The following is a 13,005-nucleotide window of genomic DNA, read 5'->3' as shown; positions in this document are numbered from 1 at the left end:
GTTCAAACCCACCAGCCACTCCTCAGAAGGAAGATGGGGCAATCTACTTCCGTAGTGATACTGCCTTGGAAACCCAAGGAGGGGTCGCTATAAGTCTGGTCCAATTTGACGACACATAATAATAACAACAACATGTAGACAAAGGCCCAGGGGAAAGTTCGGAAGTGTGCTCAGGGAGATGTGGTCCTGAACATTACCAGCATGGAACAAGCATGGAGAGGTATCCTTGGTTTGGGGAAGAAAGGGCATGGCCATTGAGCCAAACCTAGTCAATAACTGGCCTGAAGTTGTACATGCCCCTGAGTCAAAATAAAATTTCAACATTTGAAATGTGCCTGATGACACTGCTGTTCTGATTCCTCAGATGCACACATGCAAACCTAGTGCTCTTTCTGGGTTTTGAAAAAAGATTTGATTTTGATTCCAATGAGTTGCTTTTCCAATAGAAGGACTGGAGTGAACCTTGTATTCTCTTTCTCTGGGGTTTGATCCTTTGTCTTGGCTCCTGACCTTGCTCCTTTTCCACACAGGGAGGTTTTCTTGATTGGAGGGAGTAACAGATCCAGACAGCCTAATTTGTTCTTGGCAAAAACCACAACCTGCTTTGCTGTCAGGGTCAGGAGAATCATAAATAATTCATGGGGTTCTGGTTTTCTGAGATGAGATGGACCAAATTAGTTAGGATTTCATTTTGCTCTCCCTCTTTTCACCCCCAAACACCCCAATAGCTGCTTATCCCCTAAGCCAGACTCTTCCCTTTTATTCCTTAAAAGGGGAAAGGAGAGGGGACTCTCTCCAAATGAACATGAAACACATTGGGTTGGTATGTGAAGATGCTGTGATGCAGAAACTGAGACATCTTGAAAGCTGAAACATAAAACAGCATTTTTAAAAGGGAAAATAACTCCAATGTGTTTCCAATATGTGCCGCACAGGAAACAGGGATGGAGGCTCCAGTGACGCTCAGGGGAGTCAGCTCCAGCTGGAGGGTTTTTATCATTGCTCTGTTATCGTCTGTGCATTGAATCTCCAAGATCTCTTTGGTCCAGCTCCGGGAGAGAGCGGGTCCTAATGGCTAGAGAGGCTTGGAATGTCAGCGTGACCCTGTGGCCCCTCTGTCTCCTCTGTCTCTTTCAGCATTTAAAAATCCAGATAATGAGCCTGGTCCCTGTCTGACTTGGGGTTGTAAATGTGTGAGCAAACCTTCCGCAATATGAAATGACCTGTTATTTAAGTACTTTGGGCCCCACTGTGTTTAAACTAGAGATTGGGTAAGAAAGTGACTCAAAAGGCAGCACCAGTATTTCAGAGCTGTTGCTGTTAGCTGTCATAAAGTCGGGTCCCTGCTATTGGTGATGCCATGCACAGTGGAATGAAAATCTGTTTGGTATTGCACCATCCCCATGATCAGTAACAAATCAGATAATCATGGCCCGTGGGGTTTTCACTGGCTGATTTTTGCAGAAGTAGCATCAGGCTTTTCTTCCTAATGTGTCTTAGTCTAGAAGCTCTGCTGAAACCTGGTTAGCGTTATAGCAACTCCCAAGCTCATGAGTGCCTTGGTCAGAAATCTAACCTGAGTCTCCCACAGGGAAGGCAGGAATTCTGCCAGTAAACCACCACTGCCCCCTAGATCTCAGTGTGGTGACTAAATGAAACTTCAGTGCCAGTGTGGCTAGATCTGACATCGGACAGAACCCAGCCCAGTCTCTTCTACTCTTGTCAGGAGGACCAGTCTTCCTGTCTGCCACCAGTCTTTGTGTCTAGCCCTCAAGGGTCAAAAACAGACCCTGGGATTTCCAGGATTTTCGAGCAGGAAGGGAATGGGGCAATGTCAGTAAGTGTGGGGAGACAATAGCAGCAGTGAACACCTGGAGCACCCCAGTGCTCCACTTATAGCCATGCTCCCTGTTGCAGAGTTAGAGATCTCCAAACCTTCACCCTCCTCTCCTTTCCCCTTCTGCATTCTTGTTTGGCCCCTTTCCTTGGAGGTGGGGTCGAAGCAGATTGTACTTAACCATTTTCAACAATGATTTATTAGAGAAGGTATGAAAGGAGTTTGAGGAGTTTTGGATTGTCTGTGAACTTTGTTCTTCATTCTATTTAACCAGGACCAGACATGATGCTCAGTGCTGGTCCAACAGAAATGACTTGGTTCTTGCTCTTAAAACTAGAAGAGGAGACGCAAGCCAACACAATAATTCCTCTGTAGTATCAGTTTGCTTCCTTCATTACTGTAGGTATTATTTAGAAGTAAATCAGCATCTTCTCCAATAACAGATGTTGGTGATATCATTAACACAGTAGAGATTTGTAAAGTTTTTTATATTGATGATGATGTTGACAAATATACTTTGTGATATTAAGCAGATGCAAATACTTTCCTTTTTTCCTGGCATTATTGGGTTCTTTTATTTCTTTGCATTGTAAACAGTAAGGATAGAAACTATGTCAGCCTAAATTATTCTGTGAAATCTCACAGGCAACAGAACATTATTAAGCTACAGTGTGTGGTGGAGAGCAGAGCAGATGAAGGGAAAGAGGGTGGGAGTCAGATTCCAGGACCTCACCACCACCTGAGGTTCCAGGGAGCATGTGGTTGTTTGATGACTCAGTTTACTCATCTTTAAAAGGAAATCCCTGTGCTGAATGGGCCATATCATCTCTAAGGTTCCTCACTGAACACTGACTGGGTTTTGCCATCTAACTCCTTCTTCTGACAGAGGAGGGAACTGTTGCCAGGGGGTTTAATTAACTTACCCAAGATCAGTATTAGCAGAGCCAGAAGAAGAATCTAGTTCCCTGGCTCAAAGTCCTTTGTTCTTTTCCCTTCCTTTCACAAAATTTCAGGGTGGTCAGAAGCAGTGTAAGATGTTGGTGAAAGGTTAGAACTTCACCAGAAAGTAACATACCAAGGCATTGTGGGGGGCTGGGTGGGGGATAGGGAGAAAAACCATAAGATTTAGTCACAATCCATCCAAAATTTCTTCAGAATACCTGAGCTCCCTCAGGCACAGATCACTATGATCCATGGCCCTCGAGATATCTTTTCAGTCTTCTCCCACCATTCATTACCACTGGCCTGCAGATTTCCCAGGAGTAGCCCCCTCCTGACTGGAGAGTTGCCACCTTGAACTAGGGTGGCCTGTAGTGCTGCCCCACTCCAAAGTCAGTGGTCAAGAGGTGGTCCAGCCCCAAGTCTGGGAAGAGGGGTGGAGGGCCAGGCAAGGCACGTCTGTGCCCTCTCTCCCTCACCACAACATCACCAGCTTGCAGCCCCAGTCATCTTTGTGACAACCCAAATTATGTTACACACCTCTGTTTCTAACTCTTTTTCTGAGGGTATGCCAAATACAAAGCAATCTATGAATAATTTTAGGGTCAAAAAAGTACCTGTCCTGTTGTTGGGTGATATTAGTCGATTCCAACTCCTAGAGAACCTGTGTGACAGGGTAGAATTACCCCATAGGGTTTTCTGGGATGTAATCTGTGCAGGAACAGATCGCCAGGTCTTTCTCCTATAGAACTGCTGGGTGGGTTCAAACTGTCAACCTTCTGGTTACCAGCCAAGCCCTTAACCATCACAGTACTAGGGCTCCTTGAGAATTAAATTTATTTTAATCAATTTTATGACCATTTTTAACATTGCAGTTTGGAAACTTGGGGTGGAAATCCAATCATATCTCCAGCTTTTCTCTAGATCGTGGAGTAGTTTTTCTTCATCAAACAATCCATGTGTGCCAGTCTCTGGGCGCTGTCTCTGTTTCTCCAATGTTCTTGAAGCCATCATTTTGAGGAAAGACTCAACATATGTAAAAAATTACATGGAGCCAGTAAACGCACTTGAGACCAAAACACAGTGCTGCCTTTAGGTATGCATCCAAGTGAGCCACCAATGGTATTTTGATGATTTGATTGCAGCACATAAATAAAATACCCAATTAAAAGAAAGGAACACTCTTAAGGAAAACCATTCACATATTTTTGAAGGCGACTTGGGAATCGATTTGCTGTACAGACATGTGCATTTTTAAAATTTATACCCCACCTCACTCCAAAAGGATTTGAGATAGCTTTGGGACAAATACTGGCAGATAGAGCAATCTGAACTCTAAATTGCAATGGCAGAATGACTTCCTGCTTTGACAGGGTTCTGGTTCCACACCTATGGCTCTACTCCAGGCTCTGGAACAAATCTTTCTCTTATCCAGAAGGAAAGAAAGGAGCCTCCTTCATCCAGTAGTTGGGCAGAGCAGTGTCAAGGCACCTTGAATCTGGTTCTGCCCAGCTGTGGGGCACATAAGTCAGGTTGCTATGAGTTTGATTCCGACTTTTGGCAAACTCCTGTGTGTCAAGACTGTGCTCCATAGAGTTTTTAATGGCTGATTTTGCAGAAATAGATCACCAGATCTTTCTTCCAAACAACCGTTGAGTGGACTCAAACTTCCAGTCTTTTGGTTAGCAGCAAGATAGTTAACTATTTTCACCACTCAGATACTCCACAAGTCTTTTAATCTTAGAAACTGGCTTTTAATCTGTCTTTGATGATCAACTCCTCTCCTCCAACCCATACCTAACATGTCTCTGAATGCCAGTCTTGTTCCCCAAGGTCAGGCCCATACTCAATAACCTGTGTAATTGCCCTACTCCTCCAGCCTCCAGAACTTTCCATCCTCTCCCCATGCAAATTCTTCCCTTGATCTTGTTCCCTCCTTCTAGTGTGGAGGGGCAAGAACATTCCCTTTGAAGTCAGCAGATCTGGAAGTGAATACCAAGTCTGCCTTGTATTTTCCTTGTGACCTTGAACAGTTTACTTAGCTTCACTTTCCTTATCTTTAAATGGAAGGAATTATAGTACCACCACTCATCTGTCAGTTTGTCATACTGTGGTGGCTTGTATGTTGCTAGAAGCTATGCCTCCAGTATTTCAAATACCAGCAGGGTCACCCATGGTGGACAGGTTTCAGTGGACCTTCTGGACTAAGACAGACTAGGAAGAAGGACCTGGTGAGCTATTTCTTGAGAAAAAAAAAATAAAAAAAAGGCCAGTGAAAACCTTATGAATAGCAGTGCCTGTTACAATGCCGGAAGAAGAGCCCCCTCATGTTGGATGACACACAAAATATGACTGAGAAAGAGCTGCCTGCTCAAAATAGAGTCAACCTTAATTATGTGGATGAAGTAAAGCTTTCAAGACCTTCGTGTGCTGATGTGGTACAACTCAAAATGAGAAGAAATATTAGCAAACATCATTAATAATTGAAACATGGAATTTATGAAGTAGGAATCTAGGAATTTTGAAAGTCATAAAAAAAAAAAGTGAAACGCATTAAGATCAATACCCTAGGCATTAGTGAGCTGAAATGGACTGGAATTTACCATTTAGAATCATACAATCACATGGTCTACTGTGCCAGGAATGACAAATTGAAAAGGAATGTTGTGGCATGCATTGTTAAAAAGAACATTTCAAGATCTATCTTGAAGTACATTGCTGTCAGTGATACAATAATACCCATATGCCTACAAGGAAGACCAGTTCAAACTACTATTATTCAAATATATACATTAGCCACTAATGCTAAAGATTAAGAAACTGAATATTTTTACCAACTTTTGCAGTCTGGAATTGATCAAATATGCAGTGAAGATGCATTAATTATTACTGGCAATATGGAATGCAAAAGTTGGAAGTATAAAGGATTGGTAGTTGGAAAGTACAGCCTTGCTGATGGAAATGATGCTGGAAATTGCATGATAGTATTTTGCAAGACCAATGACTTATTCATTGCAAATACTTTTTTTCAATAACATAAACATGGATCTCACCAGATGGAATACACAGGAAACAAATCAAATACATCTGTGAAAAGAGACAATGGAGAAGCTCATTTCATCAGTCAAAATAAGGTCAGGGACCTATTGTGGAACAGACCATCAATTGCTCATATACAAGTTCAAACTGAAGCTTAATAAAATTAAAAGAAGTCCAGGAGAGCTAAAGTATGACCTTGAGTATATCCCACTTGAATTTAGAGACCAACTCAAGAATGGATTTGACGCTTTGAACACTAATGACCAAGGACCAGACAAGTTGTGAGATGACATCATATATGAAGAAAGCAAACGTCATTAAAAAGATAGGAAAGAAATAAAAGATGAAAATGGATACCAAAGAGACTCTGAAACTTATTCTAGAGTGCCTAAAGCAAAAGGAAAATATGATGAAGTAAAAGAGCTGAACAGATGGTTTCAAAGAGCAGTCTGAGAAGGCAAGGTAAAGTATTATAATGGAATGTGCAAAGACCTGGAATTAGAAAACCAAAAGAGAAGAACATGCTAGGCATTTCTCAAGCTGAAAGAACTGAAGAAGAAATTCAAGACTTAAATTGCAATATTGGATACTTTTATGGCAGAATTATAGCCAGAATTCTCCTTAGAAGCGAAAATGGCCACACTTCATCTTTTGTGCTTTGGTCATGTTATCAGGAGGGACCAGCCCCTGGAGAAGGATATCATGCTTGGTAAGGTAGAGAGTCAGCAAAAAATGGGAAGACACTAAATGAGATGGATTGACATAATGGCTGAAACAGTGAGCTCAAGCATAGCAAAGATTGTGAGGATGATGCAGGACCGGACAGTGTTTCATTATGTTGTACATAGGTTCTCTATGATTCAAAACCAACTCACTAGCACCTAACAACAACAACATGGGCAAGATACTGATGCAGGAAGCACCAAAAGAAGATGGAAGGAATACATAGAGTCACTGTACCAAATAATTGATGTACCAACTTTTTGTACTAACCACTGTGACAAATGGTTGATCAGTGTTCAACCATTTCAGGAGGTAGTATATGATAAAGAACCAATGATAATGAATGAAGAAGTCCAAGCTACATTGTTGGCTTTGGTGAAAAATAAGGCCCCAGGAGTTGACAGAATACCAACTGAGATGTTTCTGCAAATGGACACAACAGTGGAAGTACTTGTTCGTATATGCCAAGAAATTTGAAAGATGGCTACCTGGCCAACTGACTGGAAGATATCCATATTTGTGCCCATTCCAAATATTTGTGATTCAACAGAATGTGGAAATTATCAAGCATCATCACTAATATCACACACAAGTAAAATTTTGCTTAAGTTAATCCAAAAACTATTGCAGCAGTGCATCAACAGGGAACTGCCAGCAATTAAAGCCAAACTCAGAAGAGGATATGGAATGAAGGATATCATTGATGATGTCAGATGGATCTTGGCTGAAAGCAAAGAATACCAGAAAGATGGTCTCCTGTGTTTTATTGACTATGCAAAGGCATTTGAATGTGTGGACCCAAATTATGAATAATATTGTGAAGAATGGGAATTCCATAACATTTAACTGTGCTCATGAGGAACCTGCACATAGACTGAGAGGTTCAAACAGAACAAGGGGATACTTTGTGATTTAAGGTCAGAAAAGGTGTGCCAGGGTTGTATCCTTCCACCATACTTATTCAGTCTGTATGCTGGGCAAACAGTTTGAGAAGCTGGACTATATAAAGAAGAATGCAGCATCAGGATTGAAGGAAGACTCATTAACAACCTGCAATATGCAGATGGTACTATCTTTCTTGCTGAAAGTGAAGAAGATTTGAAGCACTTACTGATGAAGATCAGAGACTACAGCTTTCAGCGTGGTTTACACCTCAATAGAAAAAAAAAAAAAAATCCTCACATGTAGACCAATAAGCAGCATCATGTTAAACAGAGAAAAGATTGAAGTGTTCAAGGATTCCATTTTTAGTTGAATCCATAACCATGCTGCCCTTGGAAGCAGCAGTCAAGAAATTAAATGATGTATTGAATTGGGTAAGACTGGTGCAAAAGACCTCTTGTTAAAAAGCAAAGATGTCACTTTGAAGATTCAGGTGCACCTGATCCAAGCCATGGTATACTCAATTGCCTCATATGCATGTGAAAACTGGACAATGAATAAGGAAATCAAGGAAGAATTGATGCCTTTGATTTATGGCATTGGCAAAGAATATTGAATATACCGTGGACTGTCCGAAGAAGGAACAAATCACTCATGGAATAAATACGGCCAGAATGCTACTTAGAAGTGAGATTGGCCAGATTTCAGCTCTCATACTTTGGTCATGTTATCAGGAGGAACCAGTCCCTAGAGACAGATATCATGCTTGGTAAAGTAGAGGGTCAGCGAAAAAGGGGAAGACCCTCAATGAGATGGATTGAAACAGTGACTACAACAATGAGCTCAAACATAGTAATGATTGTGAAGATGGCTCAGGACTGGGAAGTGTTTCATTCTGTTGTACATAGGGTTACTATGAGTTGATGCCAACTCGATGGCACCTAACAATAGTACCAATCTCAGAGGTTTGGATAAGGAAAAAATGATATAATGCCTGCCAAGTACTTTGCTCAGGGCTGGCACATAAGTATATAATGAATAGTTGCTGTTGTACTAAACTTACCTTTCTCCAACCATCCTGAACACCAACAATCTATCTGCCTGAATCTCCCCATGTTGCCTATAAACAAGCTTTCCTGCAGGCCACAACTACTCAGCCCCTCTCCCTTCCACTTGGGATACCTTCCAGTATTGCTTCCTGGGCCTCCCTTCCTACTTCCCCCATTCCAGGCTGCGTCTACCCCTGATCAGCATGCCCTCCTGACTCTGCCCACCAGCAGCTTGCCTTCCTTGCACTGTTCACCTGTAGCAAAGTCTGCTTCCATATTTAGGTAGTTGTGTCCTGGCCTCCCATACTGTATAGTACCACATCGACCTTAGTTCTGAAGGAAGGGAAAGTGAAATTAATGCTAATATCTAAAATGATGGGCATTTTCTTAAGATCACTGTGTTTCTCCCTCATTGGAAAACACAGTCCTTTAGGTGTTTCATGACGTTTACCCTTTTCTATTTTTCATTCATTCCAAAGTAGGGGCTGCAAGGATGAACACCATAGACATAGCACAGAGGCCTCAGTTTGCTCCCAGTTTAATAAGGGAACACCATAAATGGTGGGAGATTACACATTTCTTATTTCAGGACTGAATATAACTTTGTCATTTAAATGACTCTTCCACTTAGGCAAGTTACCTAACACATCTGTGCCCTATTCCTTCATCTGAAAAATGGAAATTATGACAGTCTCTACATATGACTTGGCAAGCAGCCTAGCTCTCCCCCTCAGCTGAGCTTCTTAATGCAATATACAAACTATACAACTATATGAAGAACCCTGGATTAGATCACTCACATTAAATCCTTACAACAGGGTTGGCACGTTGGAAGTACACAACAGTTAAGTTATTACTTGTAATGGTAAAGCAAGACTAATGAAAACACACTTGACATCCGGAGATTGATATCATTCAGAGCCTTATGTATTTTTGCAGCAGCTTTGTCTCATTAGAAGCATGCTTGCAGTCAACCTTAAACATAAGAGGACATCTTTCTTATTATCACTAGTTCATCTTTCAGAAGCCTGAATCATGTAAGATGTCTCTTTCATTTTTGACCCCTGCCTCAGCACTCCTTCTAAAAGGATAATAAATGAGCATGGTAAATTTCCCTGCTGCAGTTAACTACTGTCTATGAGATGCCTCAGGAGATTATCTGAGAGCATTTGGAGAAATGATAGATTACCTTGAGGCTATTTATACATGCAACATTAATGAGGAAAAGTTGAAGGAGGCATGAAGGATGGGAGGGAGGAAAGGAAGGAGATGGTGCCAGAATGTGAACAGTGAAGGCAGAGGAGGAAAACAGGGGAAATGAACAGCCAGCCAGATTGGAAACGGGCAAGCAGAGGGGGCAGGAAGGGGGCAACAGGAGGGCACAGAGAAAGAAAAGGCATTAGTCGACCAGCAGGAAAGGCAGACTTTTGAGAAAACAGGGTGCATGAGGCACTTGGGGAGAATATGGAATAAAAGAATTAAAAAAAAAAAAACTTGTTGCCATCAAGTCTGTTCTGACTCATGGCAACCCCACAAATTATAGAGTAGAATTGATTCCCAGGGTTTTCTTGGCTGTAATCTTTATGGAAGCAGATCACCAGGTCTTTCTTCCATGGTGCCACTGTGTCAAGCACAAACCATTTGTGGCATCCTGAGATCTACAGAATAAAACTCAGGATGAATATGACTCAATGCGAAAATAGAAAATATACATTATTAGGTTATGTCTATTTTATGTAACAAAGGATTTTGTCAGATAGACAATTACTGAGTGTCTCTGAAGTTACTACTGTAAGCATTTCATGGCATTTTTAGTCTTTGCATTATATTTGAAATGGACACACAAAGCAAAATTATAGAGTATTTATCATAAATTGATCGCTTCGGTAATGATGTTTCAAATGCTGAAACATTATTAACAAAGGAAATTATAGTATGGGTAAAGACAGACCTAAAGTTACAGTGTTTATATGTCTATTTACATCACCTGTCCTGAGTGTGCTGTGTCAGTAGTGACAGACCAGTCTCATAACATCCCTTTAAGATAAACAGATGTAGCATGGTATTTATTTTACCAAAAAAAGATTAAAGGACTAGGAGGTCATGAGTCACCTGACAAAAAGCAATTTGGCCTTTGGTATTGGTTCCTGATAGCCAGACCTCACCTGACACTGATGAGTAGGGGATAACCAGACCAAGAGTTAACCCCTGAAACTCAATGTTGACTAAGCCCCAAGAGGCATGATAGCCACCTGGGGAGGTTGATAAGCACACAGAATCCTAAGGTTCAAAGGTGCTTCCTGGTTGGTGACCATACATGGGTGAGGGTAGCACCTCCCTCTTTATAGCTACCCTATAAGAGCAGAACTATCCCCATAGGTTTTCCAAGGCTGTAACCCTTTATGGAAGCATCTTTCTCCCGTGCAGCAACTAATACGCTTGAATTTTGGTTAGCACTTGTAACCACTGCACCACCAGGGTTCCTTTCCCCAGGACATATATTGTTATTGTTAAGTGCCATCAAGTGGGTTCCAACTCAGAGCACCCCTGTGTACAACAGAATGAAACATTGCCTGGTCCTGTACCATGCCACGCTTGAGCCCGTCATCACTTGAACTACTGTGTCAATCCATCTCATTAAGGGTTTCCCCTTTTTTGCCGAACATTTACATTACCAAGCATGATACCTTTCTCCAGTTACTGGTCCCTTCTGACAACATGACCAAAATACAAGAGAATTCTGGCCATTCTCACTTCTAAGGAGCTTTCTGGCTGTCCTTCCTCCAAGACAGATTCATTTGTTCTAGCAGTCCATGATATAGTCAATACTCTTTGCCAACATGACAGTTCAAATGCATCAGTTCTTCTGTAGTTTTCCTTACTCATTGTCCAGCTTTCACATGCATAAGTAGCTATTGAAAATACCGTGACTTAGGTCAGGTGTAGTCTTTAAAGTGACACCTTTGTTCTTAACACTTTAAAGAGATCTTTTGTAACAGATTTGCCCAGTGCAATAAAAAGTCTGATTCATTTTTTTTTTTTTTTATTGTGATTTGGGTGAAAGTTTACAGAGCAAACTCACTTTCCATATAATAGTTCACATATACTTTTTCTCATGACATTGACTACAATTTACCACCATGCAACAGCTCCCCTCCCACTTCCTCCCCATAGTTACCTTTTCCTGTGTCCTTCCCTCCGCGCACTCCTGCCTCCTGAGCTATGTCCCTATGCATAAGCAGCCCTTCTATTCTCCCATGATTGTTCTCTCCAAGGAGTGTATCTACCTAGTATAAATGTTCACCTCATATGCCTGTCTTTTGTTTGGCTGGAAGCCACAGGTGTCGGTTTACTTCCAGATCTGAAGGGTAGCTAGGGGCCATAGTCTCAGTGGTTCTATCAAGCTCTATCAGACCAGCAAACTTGGTCCCTTTTTTTTTTTTCCAAATGAATTGAGTTTTGTCCCACATTGTTCTCCCACTTTATCCAGGATCTCCTACATAGATCCCCCTCCCAGTGGTTGACAGTGGTAGCAAGGCACAATCTAGTTCTTCTGGTCTCATAGTCATATAGGCTGGGGATCGCATGGTGTACCAGTCACTTGGACTAATTATTTTCATGCATCTTTGGTTTTCTTCATTCTTCTTTGCCTGGCCCTGTACCATGTCACGCTTGAGTCCCTTCAAGGAGAGGACAAGGAGAGACCCATTGTTATATCGAGATGGCTGCTTGCAAGCTTTTAAGATCCCAGTCACTACTCGCCAAAGTAGGAGGTGGAACAGTGTTTTGTGTAGTGTGTTATGCCAATTGAGCTTGATGTCCCCTGTGACTATGGTCCCAAGTCCACAGGTCCAACTACTCACTCCCTCTGCATAGCTGGCTGTGGTCAAGAAGTGACTACAACATTGTCCCTTGTCAGCTCAACTATACTCCTGGGAATTCTTACAGAACATAGCAATACACTTGTAGAAATATTGTCTGCCAACCCTATACATGGTCTTGGGCACATTCTCCCTGCATGTTGTTGTTGTTAGGTGCTGTCGAGTCTCCTCCGACTCATAGTGACCCTGTGCACAGCAGAACAAAACAACACCCAGTCCCGCACCAGCTCCACGATCCCTGCTATACTTGACCACATCGCCATAGCCACCATGTCAATCCATCTCATTGAAGGCCTTCCCCTCCTTTGTCGACCCTCCACCTTACCAAGTATGACACATCCTTCTCCAGAGAATAGTCCCTTCTGATAACATGAGACAAAGTCTGGCCATTCTCGCTTCCAAGGAGCATTCTGGCTGAACTTCCTCCAGGACAGATTTGTTAGTTCTTTTAGCAGTCCATGGTACTTTAAGCATTCTTCACCAGCACCACATCTCAAAAGCATCAATTTTTCTTCCATCTTCTTTATTCATTGTCCATCTCTCACATGCATATGAAAAAAAAAATGCATATGAAGCAATTGAAAATATCATGCATTGTATCAGTCACACCTTAGTCCTCAAGGAGACATCTTTGCTCCTCAGCACTTGAAAGAGG

General features: G+C 41.8%; 1 protein-coding gene across 1 annotated transcript in view; it reads left to right on the top strand.

The window, feature by feature from the left end:
• LOC103211707 (sec1 family domain-containing protein 2-like) overlaps positions 1 to 13,005 on the top strand; it is a gene marked incomplete at its 5' end in the record, with an annotated part of 652,747 nt that overhangs the window by 414,274 nt on the left and 225,468 nt on the right. The gene's annotated exons all lie outside the window — the stretch shown is intronic.

This window comes from Orycteropus afer, unplaced genomic scaffold, assembly GCF_000298275.1.
Source record: "Orycteropus afer afer isolate SDZICR_OR568_19922 unplaced genomic scaffold, OryAfe1.0 scaffold00777, whole genome shotgun sequence".
Taxonomy (NCBI): Eukaryota; Metazoa; Chordata; class Mammalia; order Tubulidentata; family Orycteropodidae; genus Orycteropus; species Orycteropus afer.
The sequence above is the reverse complement of the archived record's forward strand: the minus strand, read 5'-3'. Positions and strand labels throughout refer to the sequence as shown.